Raw genomic sequence first — 17,504 nt, forward strand, 5'->3', positions numbered from 1 at the left:
TACATGCCAATCTTGTGATTTCAAGAGTGTCTTTATTTTCACATCACTCTTCCAATCATCTGATTAACGGTTACCAATGGGATGCCAGATCAATGCCCATTTTAGAATCATGCTAATGGGCTTGAGATGTTCAAGGAAATTATAATACAGTCCTTGCCAAGAAAAAAAGAGCTTACTGGTTACTTACAAATTCTGAGCTGTAAAGATTCAGATTTAGATTTTATTACAAAAAAAATGTTCAACCTCTAATAAAAGTGGAAACATGGTAAATTATCTGAATATTCCCAAGTATTTGTATAACACAACTAGGTATTTTCCATGGCTTTCGTCTGTACTAGGAAAATAAAGACTGGGCTGCAATTTCTTCCCCCTCATCTAGGGTCAGCCCTTTCTCATGGCCAGGATCATCTGATACCCTGGGGTGGGAACAAATGAAGAGCACCCTTGGCTGAGTAGGAGGAGAGGAGGGATAGGAATAGACCCACCCAAGCACTATCTAAACATCCCTTTCCTTCTGAGGAGGCAGGGCCCCCTCATATGGGGCCCTGCTTCCGTCCAGCCTGCAGGTCTCCTAGGGAGTGGCCGGGAAGGAAAGAATCTTCAGGCTTGGTGGTGTGGGGATGCAGAAAGAAGCTTGTTTGCCTGGAACATCCTCATCCTGATCTTTCCCACTGATTGGCTGTGAATTATGGACTTGATTCTCCATCGAACTTCTCTGGATCTTAATTTCCTCATTAATAATAATAAAAAAAAAGAAGGTTGGACATCAAGACCCATAGGTTTCCTTTGAGTTTGAAAGCCCTGGTCTTCTGAGTATTCAGTTTATTCGCAGTGAGCCATTCAGCCTACAGAGGATCTTCATTTCCATCATCTTGGACTCCATCAACTCCACAGGGGAATCCTACAAAAATATGTGAACACATACAAACATGTGCACACACAGAATTTGTGTTCTTACTTGAGATGGTCAATTCTATGTGTCAGCTTGGCTAGGCTCTGATACCTATTTGTTGGGTCAAAGACTGGCCAAGATGCTGCTGGGAAGGTATTCATGGATGTGATTACCCACTACCATCAGTCATGGTGAAGGAAATGGCCCTTGGGAACGTGAATGGGTCTCAACCCATCAGTTGGAAGCCTTCAGAGCAAAAACCTGAGGTTTCCCAGAGAATAAATCCTGCCTAGAGTCTGGAGCCTCAACTCCTATCTGAGTTTCCAGCCTGCTCGTCTGCCTTACAAATTTCAGATATGCCAGCCTCCATAACTGTGCAAGCCAGTTCCTTAAAATAAACCTCTTTTTACATATATTAAGAATATCCAGAGATCTCGAGTCTGAGGAAGGCTGTGAAGATGCCTGCCCAAATGTTTTGAGAATCATTTCTCCACGGGGTGGTGGGACAACTCCTTTTGCTGTCCCCCCAAAACCACAAAGAGACCACACCTGATGCTGGGAAGGTCCAAAATGAAGACACAGCTGTCTGGAAACACCACTTTGGATGCCACTGGGCCAGAAGCTTACTCCCCAGAGCCTGCTCCGAAGGGCACGTGCTTGGGCTGCAATGCTGTGAGTTGGACCTGACTGTTATTTCTGCTCTCCCTGACCTGGTGAGAAACGTCAGGAGCATTTATTAGTCATAGCCACCAGGGCCCCAGGGCAGGTTAGCCAGAAGTCAGAGCCGAAGGGAGAGGGTGCAGGTAGGGCCTGCATGAAACCCTGCGCCCAGGCGTTAATTAGAAACACCAGTGCCCTTGACAGAGCCAGCTGGTCTAAGCTGCTGGGGCCTGTGCTCACTTCATAAAGATGTTTTATATGGTATTCCTGCCAACAGCTGGACACTTTAAAAGGAAAATAAAAGAAACATTATTCGTAGTTTTCGGGGGAAAAAAGGTTCACTTCTCTGCCAGTCAGCTGTCCAACCACCCTCCTTTCCCCTCTGAAAATTTGTGGATGACCTGTGAGAAACAGGGCAGCCTAAAGCAGGGAAAGGGCACTGCAAATGCTAATTTATGACCCTAAAGCAGGGAAAGGGCACTGCAAACGCTAATTTATGTGCAAATCAATGGATGTCAATTCTGTGATCATTGTCAAAAAAAAATTAGGGTGGCAACACAAAGCTCAATATTAAGAGAGGTCAGGGGTGGTTCTCACCTGGGGGTGATTCTGATCCCTAGGGAACACTGGCGATGTCTGGAGCCATTTGTGGTCGCCACGCGTGGGGTGATGGGCAGCTTCTACTGGCATCTAGTGGGGAGAGGCCAGAGATTCTGGTCAACAACTGCCATCACCCAGAGCAGCCCCACAGCAAAGAATCATCCAGTCCCAAATGTCAACAGCATGAAAGCTGAGAAACCCAGGCTAGGGGCATGCTGGAATCCCCCAGCTGAGCTCCAGCCCCAATCCACTTCCCATCTGAGCATAAGCATTTCAAGGAAATCACAGAGGCCAGTTCCACAGTGGATAACCTGTTAGAGCAAGGAGGAAACCAGCTCAGTGAAGATAGGCTGAGCCAAACGTGCTAACTGCTAAACCACCGGCTTTAGCTTCAGTTCTCTCCTTTGAGTACTGACGTTGGGATCTGCAAGCTCCAGTTTTGCCAGCTGCTCCCTGCGGGGCACTGTCAGTAGGGGCCTTGGTAGAGAATCTGAGGTTTGAGGAGGAAGACGGAACACACTCTTCCCTGCTGGTTTCATGCTCCTGCCAGCTTTAACGCAGCAAGGCTGCTTTACCCAGGCAGGGCCATTCATTCTAACAGCAGCAGCTGACTGCAGTTTGCAGGTTCTTCCAACATGCATGTAACAGCCTCTCTGCATCCCTGGAGGGACACCGTTGCCAGCTGGATGGTGGCCCTGGTTTCAGCAATGCCACACCCTTCTCCCAGCTCTAAGTCATGGTAATTCCAGCATCCTCCTTTGATCCCTCAGCCCTGGAGTGGTAGAGCTGCTTCTCTGATAACTTCATGTTCTATTTTTGCCTTTTCAGTTCTTCAACATAGTAAACAATTCTTTATATTAAATTCTCTCAAAACAACCAGTGTGGTTTCTGCCTCCTTAGACCCTGACTAACAGAGAAATGGCACTTGGTCTCCTGGACACAGTGAGGGTGGTGGGTCCAGCAGGAGACAAGAAGGTCCCCTTGCTTCCTCAGTGGCAGGGGCTGGGGTGGGGGGCGAGGGTCTGGTGCCCTTCCCCCAGGTCTGTAAAGAGCACTGTGGCCATGCATGAGCCTCGGGAGTGGCTGAGGAAACAGACAGGGCTGCCGTGGGCTCTGGGGTCTGCTGTGGTCCTCTGAGGGATCCTTGGGGCACCCTGTCTCATTTGGACTTTGCTGAATCCCCAAGGCAGGGAGACCCAAAGCCATCCACTAAGGTTGCTATCCCTCTCCCACAACACCTGTGAAGAGCTGTTTCCATTCTCTCTCTGTCTTCCAAATGCACCCGAAGGCAATTTGGGGCAGAACATGAAAGCTTCTCTACAAAAAATGGTTTGGCAAAGAAGAAAAAAAAAGCATCCATTTGTCATATCTATAGACAGTGAGAAAGGCCCCAGTTTGGAAACAGAAATCACTTGGTCTATGGAGGGGAGGGAGAGGGATCAGTGATACCTATCTTTATTTTCAATGAAGTAAATATTTGAATAACAGAAAGCTTGTGTGTGTATTTCTCTGCCCAGGATGAAAGTGGTCATTGCAAAATGGTGCACAGGCAGCAACTGGAGACACATGGAGAAATCAGCTCTGCTGGTATACAGTAAATGCCTGAGAGTTCTTCCTTCCCAGTAGAGTAAAATAAAAGAGAATATGCACTTGAGAGATATGAAAATGCGAGTGTGTAATTTCTTGAAACCCAGAGTAACTGGGTAAGGGCAGCTGTAGCTCCAAAGAGCTTCATCAACACCTGATGAAACCCCAGTGATGGGAAGCAGCAGCCTCAGGGACCACTGCTGAAGGGAAGACCCGGGACCTCCTCTGGTGCCGACCTTGGAGACTGGCCTGCTCGTCCCCTTGGCAATTCCTGCCCCATCCCACAGGGATTCCTCCAGTTCCCACGGGGTGGGGGGAACTTCTGCTGACTGATCTGGCAGCTTCCAGACAACCCGGTTTTAGCTAATAGACATTTACATATATGATGTACAGTGGTTACAAAAACAGAAGTGTCCTCAAAGCAGCTCTCTAACTGAGCCTAAAGCCAGTCTCCCTGGGATCCCCTGAGAAAGAGAGAGAGAGAATGTGTTTTTGGGAACGGAGGTTGGCATGTATCTGTTATAAGCAGGCAGATCTCGGTCAAAATGTAAGTTCTTTTGCTATCCTCATGCTTGCTCTGTTTCCAGAAACTCTCTTCCTTAGGTTCTTGAAGAACCCCTAGAGAGGATTCTTATACACATTGCCACTTTCAGTTAGAGACTGCTTTTATTTTTCCTTGGAGATTTTTCAGTGGGAGATGCTTCCCGGTGGCACTGGGGGCTTCTCTCTCATCTCGTGCTCCGTGTACGAAGTTCTCACCTCATCTCTGCTCCTCACTGGTGTTCCATGATGTTGGTCATGATCTGAGATGGTTGGTGGTGGAGGTAGAATAGGAGGTCTGACCAGGAGCATAGTCCCTTAGTTTCTACTTCTGTCTGGGCCAACCTTTAGCCAATGTTGCTGGTAGAAAATCCTGTGCTCGACCCATGAGGCAGTTGACCTAGAGCATCTGGGAGCCATCTTGCTTCTCCTGCTGGACACGAAGGTCCAGCGAGCTCCCCCATGGCAGGGACAAGGCTGGGAAGGCCTGCTGGGTAGGAAGCTTTAGCGGCCTATGTGCCCCATGAGCTGGGAACAAATTCTTCTAAGATGTGGGTACTCAGGGGCTAAGGCATGGGGTTTCTTTCTCCAAAGCATTTCACACTCACCAGCTAGAAGCTTTCTAGAATTAGTGAGAAGTTTCAGATGTCTAGATTCTATCTCAAACATCTGGTTCCAATTACAGCCCCACCCAGGACCATGCCTGGTGCTTGGTGGGTTCACGAGTCTCCATGTGTTTTCCCAAATTCAGATTCTAACTCAGACTCCACAGAAAAGGAAACCCAGCGCATTCTCTTCACCCTGCCCCTCTAGCTTTTAAGATCCTGACGTAGAGTCATCCTTGCAGGCTCTGGGTCAGGCACTCAGAGTAATTCACAAATAAATAAGCAAATGATCATGCTTTGGTGTCATGGTCCCAAAGACACAGTTTGGGCAGGGTTGATGTGAGGTCTGCGCCAGTTCTTTGTGACAGGGAAGGGAAGGCAGAAGCATCCCACTTGGTTTTATGGCCTCGTGGCTGTCCAGGGCCATGGCACTGCCTCTGGGGCCACTTCTTTCCATTTTCAGTGACAAATAATGCTTATAACTTATATAATTTCATTCTGCCACTCAAATCCCTGGCATGGGTAAAGTAGATAGTATGGTACTTAGTGGACAAATGAGTAAACTGAGTCATAAACTGATTCACTGACTCCTAAATGTTCATCAGTTAAAAGTAGAGCTGGGGACTGTACAACGGGACTGGATATAAAAACTCAGAAATGGACAGCACAATACTACCCAATTGTAATGCAATTATGTTAAAACACTGAATGAAGCTGCATGTGAGGTATAGGTTTTTTTTTTTCTTTCTATTAATGTTTTAATTCTTATTCTGTTGTCTTTTTATTTTTTTATTTCTTTTTCTAAATCGATGCAAATGTACTAAGAAATGATGAATATGCAACTATGTGATGTTATTAAGAATTACTGATTGTACATGTAGAATGGAATGATTTCTAATTGTTTTGTTAATTCTTTTTTTAATTAATAAAAAATATATATATAAAAAAAAAAGAATGCAAAAAAAAAAAAAAAGTAGAGCTGGGATTAGAACTCAGGACTCTAACTCCCAGCCTGAGCTCTTTCAAATAAAGTATCATTCCTGCTTTTAGGGGTTATTTAATATTTTGACTTTTACATTACAGTGAAAATGGAATAGAATTCTTTTTGTGTCAGAGGTTCAGAGACCCACGAAATGTATGCTCAATTTTACGTCTACGTGTAGAAGCAAATTTCTCTTGTGAGGGACCTGTAGTTTTCATGAGGTTCACAAAGGAATCTGGGCACCAAAAAGGGTAAGACCCTTCACTCATCCCAGGGAATGGGACTGAGGCCAAGTCTGAGGTCACCTTTTTTAATGATTTAAAATAGAGTGTTCTTCTTGATTGTCAGTAGCCAAGGCCCAGAGAAGACAAATGTGTGGCATAAAATAATCACATGGTTCTTCCGAGTCAGAGCTGTTTCTTTAACTTGACTCATGATAGGAACATTTGAGGAGTTGCTTCCTGAGAAGGCGAGACACAAGCTAAAAGGGCCACCGTGGCACAGCCGCAGATGCAGAGCCTTAGGTCATGGAGAACACTTGAAGATCATCTCACCAGAGGGTCCACAAACCTGGCTACACAATAGAATCACTTGCGGAGCTTCCAAAGCAAACCATTTCTAGGAACAACCCCAGGGATTTCTATTTTAATTGTTCCAGGGTGGGACTCTTGCCTGGGTATTTTTTTAACACTCCTTGGGTGATTCTTGATGTGCAAGTGGGAATGATTCTCAACTAGTGGCTCTCAACCTTGGCTGATACTTGAAATCCTTGGCAAGCTTTAAGAAATACTCTTGCCCAGGTGCCAAGCCCCTCTGTTCTGACTTCTTTGGTAGGAGATATGAAAGGCATCACATTTTTTAAACTTTCCCCATATGATTCTCATGGGTAAGTGGGAGAACCACTGTTTGAGTCTAACCCAATGCTCTTGGTTGCAAAGTAAACCAAGCCGAAGGTCCCAGGTCATGGAGCTTCATAGAACTATGGGAGAGGGAGAGCTAGAACTCAGGACCTGACCTCTATGCTTGGATCCTGTCTAAGGCTTGACCAATCAATGAATGAAGTTATCTCATGCAGTTCTGGGCATCCCAAGGAACAGGCTTGCCCTTCTCTGTGTTAGAAACAAAGAGGTCTATGTTTTTATCCCTGTTGCCTCTGTGGCTGCTTTGCCAGCCTGAAACATGAGTGGTATATACCTGAGAACAACAGCCCACTTTTATTGAGCACTTGATACGTGTCAGGCATTGGCTTAAATACTTTCTATGGCGTTAGCCCTCCCCACAAGCTTCTGAAGTCATGCTGTAATGATCCCTATTCATAGATGGGGGACAAGAAACCCCAAATCAAATAACATGCCCTGTGTCACAAAGCTAGAAAGCATCAAAGCCAAGGTTTCACCTCAGAACTTGCTTTCTTAAATACAACACCATAGTGTGCAGGGGGCTGTTCTACCCTGTAACAAAAGATGGCCAGAAAAGAATTTTTGTTTGAAGAAGGTTTTGTTTTTAAGCCATGCTGGGAAGTAAAGTTTGTGAGTGACTAGTTTTTATGAACATGAAATGATAGGGGTAAAGGGATGTGTGTATTACAAGGCAAGAGTTAATACTCTTGCTTGTGGATCAGAACTCAAAACTGGCCAGAGAATTCCTTTGACTTCTTTGCTTCCTGGGATTTCATGCACTGCATGGGATAAGGGAGTAGAACTTTTACTGCAAAGCTCTGAGGGCCCAGAATAGAGAGTGAATTCTGTCTCTGGGGTCTCCATATTTCCTTTATGTTTTTCTCCGTAGCCCTGTGCCCTCTCCCAGCTGCCTATTGGAGCCCTGTTCTTACAGGGAAAGAGGGAAGGTCAGGGCCTTAAACTTCAGATCCCCCTTCACAGTCAGGGCCCCACGAATAATACAGAAAACCTGAAATAAGTGACCTCAGCAGGAAAAATCATAACTGGGCAAAGAGTTGGAAACAAACCCAAAGCTCAAACATTCATGGTTCTACTTCACAGCTACACATCCTGGGTTAGGGAATTGATCAAGGGAAGAGACACAGGGCAACAGGGCTCTTCCGGAGGGCTGAAGGTACCTTCTTACCTCATCACTCCTCCATGAGATTCTTCAATATCCATCACTACCCACTCAGCAAACACCCACCGAAGCAAAGATAAGGATTAATTATGACACATAGCTTTATTACATTGAGCTCCTCAGTAAGTTTTCATTTTTATTTCATTCTTTCAATGAGACCAGCAATCACATACCCTTCAAAGGGCCAACACAAGGACACCAAGTGTCCAGCCAGAGGCCATGGGGAACGGGAAGGAGAGCTAGAAGTGCCTTCTGGGTCTTGACTCAGGTCCAGGGCAGTTTTTACTTAAATAGACCTTGCTTTTGAAATGGTCTATTCAAGCCCGGGGGTATGAGCCATCTCCATCTAGGGACAAGGGTAGGACTAGGTCCTTGAGACAGACACACAGGTGAGTGGCCAAGAGTTCAGGTCAATGAGTTTTTTCCTTGCCTCTAAGAAAACGTAAAAAAGACAAATCCTTTTTCAAGCCTCTAGTGTCTGATTTTACCAGGGTCCCCTCAGTAAAACTCTGGATTTTTTTTTTTTCCTTTAAGAGGACTTGTCATTGGGAAATGTATTGGAAACACTGAAGCTATATTTGATGCTTTGATCTTTATATCTCTAGTGAATAATGATACATCTTTAGTGAATAAAATGAAAGAAAATTCTGTATTAGAATGTAATCACACAACCTCCCCATCGCTTTTATCAAGTAAGAATTATAATTGCTTCTAATATAAAATTGCTATTGTTTTTTTTGCTAAAAATACTGCATAATGATGAATGCACAAAGGGATAGTGTTATGTAGACACCGTTTTCTGAGGATGCTGCTTTTCCAGGGTTTCCAACCTTAGACACCAGAAGGGTGACAACAAATATTAGATCTACACCTTAGTACACCTCCAAAAAGTTTCTTTTGACTTGGGACTTTAGGAAAAACACTCAAAAATTCTCTGAGCACAATTGCCTGAACTCAATGAGCTAAATTACATGGCATACTGAATACGTGTTAATAACGGCCATAACTAAACCAATTCTAGTAGAAACACCCAGTTCCTGCTTTGCAAATATTAGCAAATCCCTTCATGAGTATTGGCTTCAATACTCCCTCTTGGCTGGCTCCAAACACCCAGCCTTCCTTCATCGGCCTTGACCTGTGGCTTCTGCCTCTCACCCTTGTGCATGTCCTTTGCCTACTTCCTAATTTCAGAGGTCTGAGTCTACTGGTTGCAGTCAATGAAAGTTAAATCTTTTTTACTTCCCAAACCTCCATATCGTTGTTGTTGCTAATCTTTATTGTTATCTAATTCTTTGGCACAAGCCATTGCCAATACTGGAAATTCTGAGTGTATGAATGTTCCTCCCTCTGCTCCCTCTCAAGGGCATGTGAAGGTTCTCCACAAAACAGACCAAGGACACTTAATGACTCCTGCATTTTACCAGTTGTCCTGGTTTGGAAGGATGTATGCCCCCTAGAAAAGCCGTGTTTTAATCTAAATCCTGTTTCATAAAGGCAGAATAATCCCAATTCAATTCCGCATGTTTGAATCTGTAATTAGATCATCTCCCTGGAGATGTGATTTAATCAAGAGTGGTTGTTAAACTGGATTAGGTGACGACATGTCTCCACCCATTTGGGTGGGTCTTGATAAGTTTCTGGAGTCCTGTAAATGAGGAAACATTTTGGAGAATGAAAGAGATTCAGAGAGAGCAGGGCAGAACAACATGGCCACGAGAAGCAGAGTCCACCAGCCGGCAACCTTTGGAGATAAAGAAGGAAAATGCCTCCTGGGGAGCTTCATGAAACAGGAAGCCAGGAGAGAAAGCTAGCAGATGACGCTGTGCTGGCCATGTGCCCTTCCAGCTGAGAGAGAAACTGTGACTGTGTTTGCTGTGTGCCTTCTCACTTAAGAGAGAATCTCTGAACTTCATCGGTCTTCTTGAATCAAGATATCTTTCCCTGGATGGATGCCTTTGATTGGACATTTCTATAGACTTGTTCTATTTGGGACATTTTCTCGACCTTAGAACTGTAAACTAGCAACTTATTAAATTCCCCTCTTTAAAAGCCATTCTGTTTCTCGTATATTGCATTCTGGCAGCTAGCAAACTAGAACACCAGTCTTCTGAGTTTAAATATGGACAAAGTGTCTACCTGTGACTGTTTCCTGAGGAACATACACATGAGTAATGAAAATGATTTCATTACTCAGAAATCATTTTTTAAATCCACCATGTCCCACCATCAAAACTCACCCTGGACGGTGTGGAAGCTGCCTGTGGCCGACAGGAAGTTCTATTGCTAAAGTGCTTCTGGTTCATTCCTGCTTGCTTAGGGGTTACTTTTTAGTTGACTCCTTTTTATAAATTGCATACATTAATTTTTAAATGTTATACATAATTAAATATTGACCTACTTAATCATTTCATTTTCTCTGCTTCAAGCCCCTGAGTTTTGTCTGAGTCTATTTTCCTCATTTCAAAACAGAGCACGTAGTGTGTCGCAGTGTCACCCAGCTCTCCCCGCTAGCCCTGAGATACTCGTTCTCCCAGGTGTTGACTGTGCAGGCAGTCAGGCTCCAGGCAGGGGCTCACCCCTTCCTTCCCTGGGGCAGTCCGATGGCAAAGCAGAGGGGAAGGGGTGGCGTCCCAAGGCCTGGGCCTCTTGCCCACTTGGCAACCACTCCGAGGACCAGCCCTGCTCCAACTCTCCCACTGGGCCTGGCTGGGCCTCTGTGACCCCTGCCTTGCCGTCTCACTTCTTCCTCTGCTCAGTCCCACTTCCCTCGCTCTCTTGTTCCCAGAGCACTCACCGAAATAAAAATGTTTGCAGACAAACCTTCACCCCAGCATCCAAGTTTCCCAGGGACCCCAACCTGTGACATAGTAAGTCTATTATTAATGAGTTAAGTACAGGTCAACCTGCTATGTTCTGCTTTGGTGTTTTTTGTTTTTTGGGTTTTTTTCACTTTAGACACAAAAAAGATAATTTGTTATTGAAACATATCCTGGTGTGATAAGGGCCAGTGTTTCCTCTGATCTCCTGCATTGTTTTTTAATTGCATTATTTTTTATGTATACTCTCAGTTGATTCATCTTCCCTGCCTAGTCATGAGTCTTGTCCTTCTTTTTATTGCCACCATATCTAACTCTTTGATCTATTATAGATTGCATTTTACAGGTTGAGTTTTGGGGGCAAATAGCACTTTGTGAATCGGAAGGCTATATAAACCTGCCAGTTTTTTATTTTGTAAATCAACAACTGCTGGGCCTCAGGCAGCCTCTCTTCTTTCTGAAGGCTGCATTACTTTGGCCATGTGGGGTCAAAGCCATTTTGAAAAAAAATAGAAATTAAAAGAGTTGGTATTTTAAGATATGTAATAATGAAATAGTAGATGTTTACTATCTAGTTTGGAATAGTAGATACTACAAGATGTCTAACATGAGACCCATCATTTATTCATCTTCATATCAATCTAGTGTATTGGTCTGAAAACATGTTTTAATAAGTGCTTATTACGTTTATTTGTAGAAAAATTACAAAAATTTGATATGGGATGTTTTATAAAAAATACCTTGTAGCACTGAACTGAAGCACAATCTATTATTTTATGCTTTGGTTTCATTTTTAATAAACAAAACCATCATTTTACTTATTTGGTTGTTCTGTAACTCATGTATCTACTGTGGTACGCAAGCTCAGTTTTCACACCTATGGCTTTGGGTTCCGTGTCAAAGTCTCTTCCTGTGACTTCACAAATGGAAGCTGCAGAAATAGTCAGAAGCAGAGGAAGGGGTGTTTGGGGGTTGCACTAGTGTGCAATTAAATGCATAGCACAGCAGAAGTCAATGGAATGCTACCTTCCCTGCAACCTTTGTTTAAAAACTCACATCCCAACATCCAAAAGCTCTCAGAGTTGCCAGCAAAATGCCTGTTCCCTACCGGCCATTCTGTCCTTCTACTAAAGGGAATTTCTATCTCTATGACAGGATTTTGAACTTTTTGTTCCCATTTGGCTGCCTTCAGCTAAAGTACCAGCTCCCTACTACCTTCGCTTTGAGAGCAGTTCTTTGTTTCAAGAGCAGTTCCTTCCAAAGATTTAGTTGCTACAGAGAAGGGGAAAACAAGTTTTAAAAATGTTGGAGGAGGGGTGTGGAGAGAAGCTGAGGAGATCTGTGCATTCTCTGAGCCTGCTCGCATTCCACAGTTTATGTGTGGCAACCAGGACATGTTTTGTGAAGAAAGTAATACTTGACTAAATCGTCCTCTTGACGTAAACCTATAATTTAAAAATTATATATATTTTGAGAACAAGTCAAAACAGGAAACACATTCCCAACATGGGTAAAGATATTTATGAGCTAAAATACCTACTACCATAGTAGGCCTGTCTCCCCACATTTAAATTTAAAATCTCTGAGAAGTGCAGAGAGAATGAGTGAAGGAGTTGGCCTGCATTTGTCCTCCAGGGAGGGCTGTGGGCACGGTCCCCAGCCAGCCACATTCTCTGTTGGCTCACTGGAGAGGGGTCTTGGTGTCCATTGCTCTCATGCGGGGGCTGTTGTAAGAGCAGAGACTGAGTTTGGGCAAAGCAGACAGAAAGGGAGGCATGTTTCCATGGAGGAAAATAGTCAGAGTCAGGGAAAATTGGGCTAAAACTCAAGAAGAGCCAGAGGGAAAGGAAGGAAGAAAAAGCGGGGTAAATGCAAATAAAATTGTACACCTATAAGTCCTTCAACAAATGACTCTGAGGTGACTCTGCAGGTCAATTCAGCCCCTCTGAAGTAGGCATTAATGCAAGTCATTTCTTGTACATACTCTCTGTAATGAAACCTGTTTAGATGCACAGAAGGGTGACATGTGCTGCTCTTGGAGAACTTCTTATCTAATTGGGTAGTCTGGAAGGACACCATAAGAGTGAAGTAAGAAGTCTAGACTTAAATAATGATAAAACAACATAAGAAACATTACTAGGCAAGATTAGTTGTGCCAGGAGAGATTATCCCCATTTTCCAATGTGTATGGATTGTAGCACTTCTGCTTTAGCCCTGGAGAAAGAGAGGCAAACAGCAGGACTAGCCCCTTGCATCTACTCAGGAAGAGCTTCTAGAATGTCAAATAAGCTCCCTTAAAAGTGACAGGCAGACTATCTCATTTCCTTTCTAGAGCCTTTCCCAAGGTTTCAAATGATGCAGAAGGGTGTAGGAGGGTGAAGGTGGAAGATACTTCTGCATCCCCTCTGTCCTCATATAGGGGTGGTTGCTACACCCTTTTGACTTCACTATCAGAAGGGTGTTTTACCTACCTGAGTTGTCGATTTCTGAATTGCATGTTCTTGTGATCACTTAGCCTGGCTATGATTGATCTCGGGAGGTAACCTCTAGGATGGACACCAACAATTTCTGTCTCCTGCATTCATACTCTTGCAGAATGTGGCTGGACCCAGAGATTTGCCTCTAATGAAAGGAATATGGCAAAAGTGATGGGATGGCATTTCCAAGGTTAGATCATAAAAAGACAGTAACTTCCATCTTGCAAGCCCACTCTTACACTCTTACTTGCTCACTCTGGTAGAAACCAGCTGCCATGTCATGAGCTGCCCTAGGAATTAGCCCACATAGCGAGGAAATAAGGGTGGCCTCCAGCCAAAAGTCCTCAGCCCAAGAGGAATTGAATCCTGTCAACAACTATGGGAGTGAGCTTGGAAATTGATTTCTCTCTCACGTAAACCTTCAGATGAGGCTGCAGCCCAGCCAACATCTTAACTGCAGCTTTTTGAGAGACTTTGAGGCAGAGTTACCCAGTTTAGCTGTATCTGGCTTCCTGATCCACAGAAACTTTGAGATAATAAATGTTTGTTGTTTTCAGCAACTAAATTTAGGGGTTATTTGTTATGCAGCAATAGGCAACTATTACAAAGTTCATATAGAAAAGTAAAAATTATTAGGTCATTTTTGTAGTTGTTGAAACCAAGTTATCAGAATACTAAATGTATTTTCTATGGCTACCCAGGGAAGCAGTAGCAAATAAGAAATGGCATTTAGATACCAGTTGATTATGAAACTTATTTTCTCCTACAAAAAAAGATAATGACTACATTTTTCATGAAATAATGCTAGTGGGATCCATGGGGTTGATAGCTAGATGTAAACTTCTCTTAATCTTCCTTTAATTTCCTTTTTTTTTTTTCAGGTCTCTTCATGGAGTAATCACTCTGTACTGGGCTTATCCCAGGGAATCTTATTCCTATAACTAGCTAACTTTGTCTTTTCTAAAAGAAAGTGATTCCAGGCATTCAGTGGGTATTCTAACAAAATGAGATGTTTGAAGCATGGGAGGAAAATAATTTCAAATAATCAAATAGTCTTCTCCTTACTTATGATGCTAAGAACAGTTAATAAAGTTTTCATTTTTGAGAATTGTGTCCCCTAATTGACAATGCTTCAAAAACCACTCCTTAATTACACTTCCTTTTTACTTAATCAAGTAGAAAAGAGAAGCTATGATGAATGCATGAGTATCTTCTCTTTTAGTTGAGTATTTATCCATGAACCCAAATACTTTTCCGAAGAGAAACAGTACGGTTCTGAATTATATCTCATGTGATATCGTGTAGCTTTTGGATATAAGAATGCTTACATTAGCCAGGCCAATTTTAAAAATTCATTGAAGAAACCTAACACAGACTTAACCTAAAAAGAGGCATCTCACATTGTAAAATTCCAAACTTCTAGTCTGTACAGATTAAGTGCATCTTTTTGAAAAGTCCTTAAATTATTCATAGAAGAAAAGCATTAGAAAAAAAAAAAAGAAAGAAAGACAAGCACTAGAGCCTGGATGTCATGATGTCCTCATATTTGGTGACCATCATCGGCCACTTGACATCCTTGTTACAACTAAGCCTTCTTGGACAGGCTCCAAAACAAAATGGTTCTACAATAAAGAATATTACAGTAAGGCTTTCTTGCCTGAATGACCAGTAACGTAGGGAACAAGGAAATCTGGCAGTGGCAGAAAAATAACTTCAGTTTCCGAGAGAGAATACCAACTTGGGAACATCACACGCACCCATTTCATTTTTCTAGGCCAGTGTGGAGCTTACAGCACCTCAACAGGCTCAGGAGTCAGAGTTGGAACAATGACAGCCACCAAACCAACAATCCATGATTCCATGAGTGGGGTGTTTTGGATAAATAGTCTCATTTATTCATCCTAAAAACCCTGCTAGGTATTATTTTTCCCCCCATACAGATGGAGAACTGGAGATGGGAGGAGCTGAGTTCACCTACCTGAGTTCATTTCACCAGTGGAGGGTTGGGGCAAGATTCAAGCCCACATCACTTTGATTTCAAAGTTTGGTTCTCCTGGCTATGCCACACTGACTTCAAAGGGGGTGGAACTACCAGCCTCTAGGCCCATAACTGTGACCCATACTGGTGACACACAGACCACCCAATGTTGATCCGTAGGCGGAGGCAAGTGATTTCTACAAAAGGAAGCTGGAGAGGGGAGTACTACAAACAATGAAGATTTTGAGGCAGGCCAGAGAGAGAATTATTTGTGGGTGTTCTTTCTCCAGAGGTTCCCCTAGGGAGAAGCCCAGCTTCTTTTTCAATCTTTTCTCAGACTCACATGAAGGCTTATAAGAATATAATATATGCATATTTTATATTTCTAAGGCTTTAGATATACTTACTGTTTATCCACATTAAGCATGCTGAACCTTTTAATATTTTCTAGCATAATTGGGTAAGAATGTGGCTTTTTTCTCCTATAAGGGTCATTTATTGTACGCTATCACAAATTGAAATCTGATATTTCGTGTGTTCTTTTCCCAGTAAATAGAACAGTCTGATTTGCTTCCCAAGAAAATATTAATATATTCTTTTACAGCAAATACTAATGTTCCTTTGAGTCAAAGAGAGAAAAAAGGTAATACGTGCTTGAACAATTAGTTTTAATTTTCTGCAGAAATTCTAGCTCTACTTGATCATGCCCAGCAGAGTGTTTTTGTGTCATTGGACAGGAAGACCTCTGGGGATTTGCTTAATGTCTACTAAAAAATCGCATTATGGACATTATACTGTCAGCCTGCCCCATTTATGGTGAATTTCTTCTATTTCCTGTTTTTCTTCTGGTGATTTTCTCACAGTAACTTCTATTTTCCCTCATTAATCCTTCAAAACCCCTGGGAGGTAAGATTGTGCATATAATTTCCCCCATATTCTAAAATACCATTTAGAGTTTTGCTTTGAAATTGCTTTTAGAGTGAGTGTTTGGCTGTCTTAAGTGAACCTGTAATAAACACTGTTGAATTCTCTCCAAATTACCTCCAAGAATTACCAGCTTATCTGAAAGACCCATCAGTGTAATTTTGAGGGATTTTGTTTTTATTCAGCAGCTTTGAACTTCCCTGCCTCAACTTTTCAGTCTTTCCACAGGAAGGGCTCTGCAGAGAATGAGAACTTTGCAGCACTTTTCCTCATTAATGTTGCAGAGGATTGTTTTTGTTTTTACTTTGGTACTTGTGATTCCAGCTCCAAAGGAAGCAAGATTTCCAAGATTAGGGCAGTTTAGTCTGGAAAGGAGACTAGTTAAAGGGATGTGATTAAAAGATATTCAGGGTTTTGAGAATGCTTGTGAAAATGAAATGATCCATTTTGGACGTTTGCAAAACTCAACAAGGAAACACTCCGTGAAGTAAAGGAACAGTAGACTTAAGTCCAATTATAAATTCCTTTGAAGAGGTACCATGTGGAATATTTAAACAATCCTTACACAGCTTTTTGAGTGAGGTGCCCTATTTTTCAGGGCAGAAAAGTGGGATACAGGAAAGCTAGGTAACTGCTTAGGCTTTTCCAGCTGTAAACCGTGAGTAGGGATTCAAATGCACATAATTGGATTCCAGAGCCCAAGTGTTTAAGCACTTTAATTCTATGAAATGATCTTTACTCTTGAAAATTAGTAGTAGCTACCATAAGGTTTCTCAGCTACTAATTGAATCCAACGAGCTTGATACTTATTTCTGTTGACCCCCCAGTTTACACGGTTCAGCAGACTCAAGCACTTCCCCAGAAAGGACTTGGCAGGATGCCTGGTGGGTGTGTGCCATTTTCCTGGAAGTGGTTTAGTACAACGAAGTAGAAGCACCAGCTTCAGGGAAATGCAGGCAGAGTTCAAATCCTGTCTCTTCTAATTGTGTGACCTGGGGAGAATATGTAATCTCTCAAAACCTCAGTTGCCTTATGTGCTAAATAGTAAATGCCTCAGAGGAGTCATTGGGAGATCAACTGCCCTCTAAATATTAGCTATTCTAGTTGCTTTCTTGGGCATGGTCTGACAAGTGCGTAGTTTAGAGAAAAGGGTTGAGGAAGGTGTGACCCCTCTTGCTAATATGAAATTGGTGGGGAGAAGGCAATGACTTTCCCAGGTTTCCCTAGGTGATGGATTTGCAAACAGCAGTTGACTCTTGCAAAAATCTCCCTCCTGTCTGCAGAATTTTTGCTCGAGATTGCTGACCAGTGGTTTGGATAAATATTGATACCCTAGATCTTCAAGTGAAAGGATGAATCCAAAA

The sequence above is a fragment of the Tamandua tetradactyla genome, chromosome 1 (assembly GCF_023851605.1).
Source record: "Tamandua tetradactyla isolate mTamTet1 chromosome 1, mTamTet1.pri, whole genome shotgun sequence".
Taxonomy (NCBI): Eukaryota; Metazoa; Chordata; class Mammalia; order Pilosa; family Myrmecophagidae; genus Tamandua; species Tamandua tetradactyla.